Source organism: Ipomoea triloba, chromosome 4 (genome assembly GCF_003576645.1).
Source record: "Ipomoea triloba cultivar NCNSP0323 chromosome 4, ASM357664v1".
Taxonomy (NCBI): Eukaryota; Viridiplantae; Streptophyta; class Magnoliopsida; order Solanales; family Convolvulaceae; genus Ipomoea; species Ipomoea triloba.
In genome coordinates this window covers 15,978,175-15,982,745 of record NC_044919.1, presented here as the reverse complement: position 1 = coordinate 15,982,745, position 4,571 = coordinate 15,978,175, and the positions used below count along the sequence as shown (strand labels likewise).

Here is a 4,571-nt window from a genome sequence, read left to right as displayed (position 1 = left end):
AGCGGTTTAAAAGAAAAATTAAAAAGAGGGTGGGGGATGCAACACGAGGATTTCCCAGGGGGTCACCCATCCTAGTACTACTCTCGCCCAAGCACGCTTTACTTCGGAGTTCTAATGGGATCCGGTGCATTTGTGCTGGTATGATCACATCCGTCATATATTGCGCGCAAAATGTACTTGACCCTCTCTCTCCGCGCAACTTCTCTGGCTTAGCGGTTTAGCGGTTTAAAAGGATAGTAACCTTAGCGAGCGGTCCAGCGGTTTAAAAGAAAAATTAGCTTGACTTCGGAGTTCTGATGGGATCCGGTGCATTAGTGCTGGTATGATCGCATCCGTCACGTACTGCGCGCAAAATGTACTTGAGCCTCTCTCTCCGCGCAACTTATCTCACATAGCGGTTTAAAAAGATAGTACCCATAACGAGCGGTCTAGCGGTTTAAAAGAAAAATTAGCTTGACTTCGGAGTTCTGATGGGATCCGGTGCATTAGTGCTGGTATGATCGCATCCGTCATGTACTGCGCGCAAAATGTACTTGACCCTCTATCTCCGCGCAACTTCTCTCGCTTAGCGGTTTAAAAGGATAGTACCCTTAGCGAACGGTCCAGCGGTTTAAAAGAAAAATTAAAAAGAGGGTGGGGGATGCAGCACGAGGATTTCCCAGGGGGTCACCCATCCTAGTACTACTCTCGCCCAAGCACGCTTTACTTCGGAGTTCTGATGGGATCCGGTGCATTTGTGCTGGTATGATCACATCCGTCATATATTGCGCGCAAAATGTACTTGACCCTCTCTCTCCGCGCAACTTCTCTCGCTTAGCGGTTTAAAAGGATAGTACCCTTAGCGAACGGTCCAGCGGTTTAAAAGAAAAATTAGCTTGACTTCGAAGTTCTGATGGGATCCGGTGCATTTGTGCTGGTATGATCACATCCGTCATATATTGCGCGCAAAATGTACTTGACCCTCTCTCTCCGCGCAACTTTTCTCGCTTAGCTGTTTAGCGGTTTAAAAGGATAGTATCCTTAGCGAGCGGTCTAGCGGTTTAAAAGAAAGATTAAAAAGAGGGTGGGGGATGCAACACGAGGACTTCCCAGGGGGTCACCCATCCTAGTACTACTCTCGCCCAAGCACGCTTAACTTCGGAGTTCTGATGGGATCCGGTGCATTAGTGCTGGTATGATCGCATCCGTCATGTACTGCGCGCAATATGTACTTGACCCTCTCTCTCCGCGAAACTTCTCTCGCTTAGCGGTTTAGCGGTTTAAAAGGATAGTATCCTTAGCGAGCGGTCCAACGGTTTAAAAGAAAAATTAGCTTGACTTCGGAGTTCTGATGGGATCCGGTGCATTAGTGCTGGTATGATTGCATCCGTCATGTACTGCGCGCAAAATGTACTTGACCCTCTCTCTCCGCGCAACTTCTCTCGCTTAGCGGTTTAGCGGTTTAAAAGGATAGTATCCTTAGCGAGCGGTCTAGCGGTTTAAAAGAAAAATTAGCTTGACTTCGGAGTTCTGATGGGATCCGGTGCATTAGTGCTGGTATGATCGCATCCGTCATGTACTGCGCGCAAAATGTACTTGACCCTCTCTCTCCGCGCAACTTATCTCACATAGCGGTTTAAAAAGATAGTAGCCTTAGCGAGCGGTCCAGCGGTTTAAAAGAAAAATTAAAAACAGGGTGGGGGATGCAACACGAGGATTTCCCAGGGGGTTACCCATCCTAGTACTACTCTCGCCCAAGCACGCTTTACTTCAGAGTTCTGATGGGATCCGGTGCATTTGTGCTGGAATTATCACATCCGTCATATATTGCGCGCAAAATGTACTTGACCCTCTCTCTCCGCGCAACTTCTCTCGCTTAGCGGTTTAGCGGTTTAAAAGGATAGTATCCTTAGCGAGCGGTTTAGCGGTTTAAAAGAAAAATTAGCTTGACTTCGGAGTTCTGACGGGATCCGGTGCATTAGCGCTGGTATGATCGCATCCGTCACGTACTGCGCGCAAAATGTACTTGACCCTCGCTCTCCGCGCAACTTCTCTCGCTTAGCAGTTTAGCGGTTTAAAAGAAAAATTAGCTTGACTTCGGAGTTCTGACGGGATCCGGTGCATTAGCGCTGGTATGATCGCATCCGTCACGTACTGCGCGCAAAATGTACTTGACCCTCGCTCTCCGCGCAACTTCTCTCGCTTAGCAGTTTAGCGGTTTAAAAGAAAAATTAGCTTGACTTCGGAGTTCTGACGGGATCCGGTGCATTAGCGCTGGTATGATCGCATCCGTCACGTACTGCGCGCAAAATGTTCTTGACCATCTCTCTCCGCGCAACTTCTCTCGCTTAGCGGTTTAGCGGTTTAAAAGGATAGTATCCTTAGCGAGCGGTTTAGCGGTTTAAAAGAAAAATTAGCTTGACTTCGGAGTTCTGACGGGATCCGGTGCATTAGTGCTGGTATGATTGCATCCGTCATGTACTGCGCGCAAAATGTACTTGACCCTCTCTCTCTGCGCAACTTATCTCGCTTAGCGGTTTAAAAGAAAAATTAGCTTGACTTCGGAGTTCTGACGGGATCCGGTGCATTAGTGCTGGTACGATCGCATCCGTCATCTACTGCGCGCAAAATGTATTTGCCCCTCTCTCTCCGCGCAACTTCTCTCGCTTAGCGGTTTAAAAGAAAAATTAGCTTGACTTCGGAGTTCTGACGGGATCCGGTGCATTAGTGCTGGTACGATCGCATCCGTCATCTACTGCGCGCAAAATGTATTTGCCCCTCTCTCTCCGCGCAACTTATCTCGCTTAGCGGTTTAGCGGTTTAAAAGGATAGTATCCTTAGCGAGCGGTCCAGCGGTTTAAAAGAAAAATTAGCTTGACTTCGGAGTTCTGTTGGGATCCGGTGCATTAGTGCTGGTATGATTGCATCCGTCATGTACTGCGCGCAAAATGTACTTGACCCTCTCTCTCTGCGCAACTTATCTCGCTTAGCGGTTTAGCGGTTTAAAAGGATAGTATCCTTAGCGAGCGGTCTAGCGGTTTAAAAGAAAAATTAGCTTGACTTCGGAGGTCTGATGGGATCCGGTGCATTAGTGCTGGTATGATTGCATCCGTCATGTACTGCGCGCAAAATGTACTTGACCCTCTCTCTCTGCGCAACTTATCTCGCTTAGCGGTTTAGCGGTTTAAAAGGATAGTATCCTTAGCGAGCGGTCCAGCGGTTTAAAAGAAAAATTAGCTTGACTTCGGAGTTCTGATGCGATCCGGTGCATTAGTGCTGGTATAATCGCATCCGTCATGTACTGCGCGCAATATGTACTTGACCCTCTCTCTCCGCGAAACTTCTCTCGCTTAGCGGTTTAGCGGTTTAAAAGGATAGTATCCTTAGCGAGCGGTCCAGCGGTTTAAAAGAAAAATTAAAAAGAGGGTGGGGGATGCAACACGAGGACTTCCCAGGGGGTCACCCATCCTAGTACTACTCTCGCCCAAGCACGCTTAACTTCGGAGTTCTGATGGGATCCGGTGCATTAGTGCTGGTATGATCCCATCCGTCATATACTGCGCGCAAAATGTACTTGACCCTCTCTCTCCGCGCAACTTATCTCACATAGCGGTTTAAAAAGATAGTAGCCTTAGCGAGCGGTCCAGCGGTTTAAAAGAAAAATTAAAAAGAGGGTGGGGGATGCAACACGAGGATTTCCCAGGAGGTCACCCATCCTAGTACTACTCTCGCCCAAGCACGCTTTACTTCGGAGTTCTGATGGGATCCGGTGCATTTGTGCTGGTATGATCACATCCGTCATATATTGCGCGCAAAATGTACTTGACCCTCTCTCTCCGCGCAACTTATCTCACTTAGCGGTTTAAAAAGATAGTAGCCTTAGCGAGCGGTCCAGCGGTTTAAAAGAAAAATTAAAAAGAGGGTGGGGGATGCAACACGAGGATTTCCCAGGAGGTCCCCCATCCTAGTACTACTCTCGCCCAAGCACGCTTAACTTCGGAGTTCTGATGGGATCCGGTGCATTTGTGCTGGTATGATCACATCCGTCATATATTGCGCGCAAAATGTACTTGACCCTCTCTCTCCGCGCAACTTCTCTCGCTTAGCGGTTTAGCGGTTTAAAAGGATAGTATCCTTAGCGAGCGGTCCAGCGGTTTAAAAAAAAATTAGCTTGACTTCGGAGTTCTGATGGGATCCGGTGCATTAGTGCTGGTATGATTGCATCCGTCATGTACTGCGCGCAAAATGTACTTGACCCTCTCTCTCCGCGCAACTTATATCACTTAGCGGTTTATAAAGATAGTACCCATAACGAGCTGTCTAGCGGTTTAAAAGAAAAATTAAAAAGAGGGTGGGGGATGTCTAGCGGTTTAAAAGAAAAATTAAAAAGAGGGTGGGGGATGCATAGCGGTTTAAAAGAAAAATTAAAAAGAGGGTGGGGGATGCAACACGAGGACTTCCCAGGGGGTCACCATCCTAGTACTACTCTAGCCCAAGAACGCATCACTTCGGAGTTCTGATGGGATCCGGTGCATTAGTGCTGGGATGATCGCATCCGTCATGTACTGCGCGCAAAATGTACTTGACCCTCT

General features: G+C 47.9%; 8 non-coding genes across 8 annotated transcripts; all 8 read right to left on the bottom strand.

Annotated features, from left to right (window-relative positions):
• Positions 1-33: 33 nt before the first annotated feature.
• On the bottom strand, positions 34-152 carry LOC116018261. The gene has a single exon (XR_004098285.1). It is a non-coding gene; the product is annotated as a 5S ribosomal RNA (ribosomal RNA).
• Positions 153-637: 485 nt separating this feature from the next.
• On the bottom strand, positions 638-756 carry LOC116018275. The gene has a single exon (XR_004098298.1). It is a non-coding gene; the product is annotated as a 5S ribosomal RNA (ribosomal RNA).
• Positions 757-1,067: 311 nt separating this feature from the next.
• Positions 1,068-1,186, bottom strand: LOC116018152. Its single transcript, XR_004098180.1, has one exon. It is a non-coding gene; the product is annotated as a 5S ribosomal RNA (ribosomal RNA).
• A 493-nt stretch (positions 1,187-1,679) lies between these two features.
• LOC116018370 lies at positions 1,680-1,798 on the bottom strand. The gene has a single exon (XR_004098391.1). It is a non-coding gene; the product is annotated as a 5S ribosomal RNA (ribosomal RNA).
• Positions 1,799-3,409: 1,611 nt separating this feature from the next.
• Positions 3,410-3,528, bottom strand: LOC116018229. Its single transcript, XR_004098254.1, has one exon. It is a non-coding gene; the product is annotated as a 5S ribosomal RNA (ribosomal RNA).
• A 129-nt stretch (positions 3,529-3,657) lies between these two features.
• On the bottom strand, positions 3,658-3,776 carry LOC116018244. Its single transcript, XR_004098269.1, has one exon. It is a non-coding gene; the product is annotated as a 5S ribosomal RNA (ribosomal RNA).
• Positions 3,777-3,905: 129 nt separating this feature from the next.
• On the bottom strand, positions 3,906-4,024 carry LOC116018235. The gene has a single exon (XR_004098261.1). It is a non-coding gene; the product is annotated as a 5S ribosomal RNA (ribosomal RNA).
• Positions 4,025-4,418: 394 nt separating this feature from the next.
• On the bottom strand, positions 4,419-4,536 carry LOC116018561. Its single transcript, XR_004098573.1, has one exon. It is a non-coding gene; the product is annotated as a 5S ribosomal RNA (ribosomal RNA).
• Between the last annotated feature and the right edge of the window lie 35 nt (positions 4,537-4,571).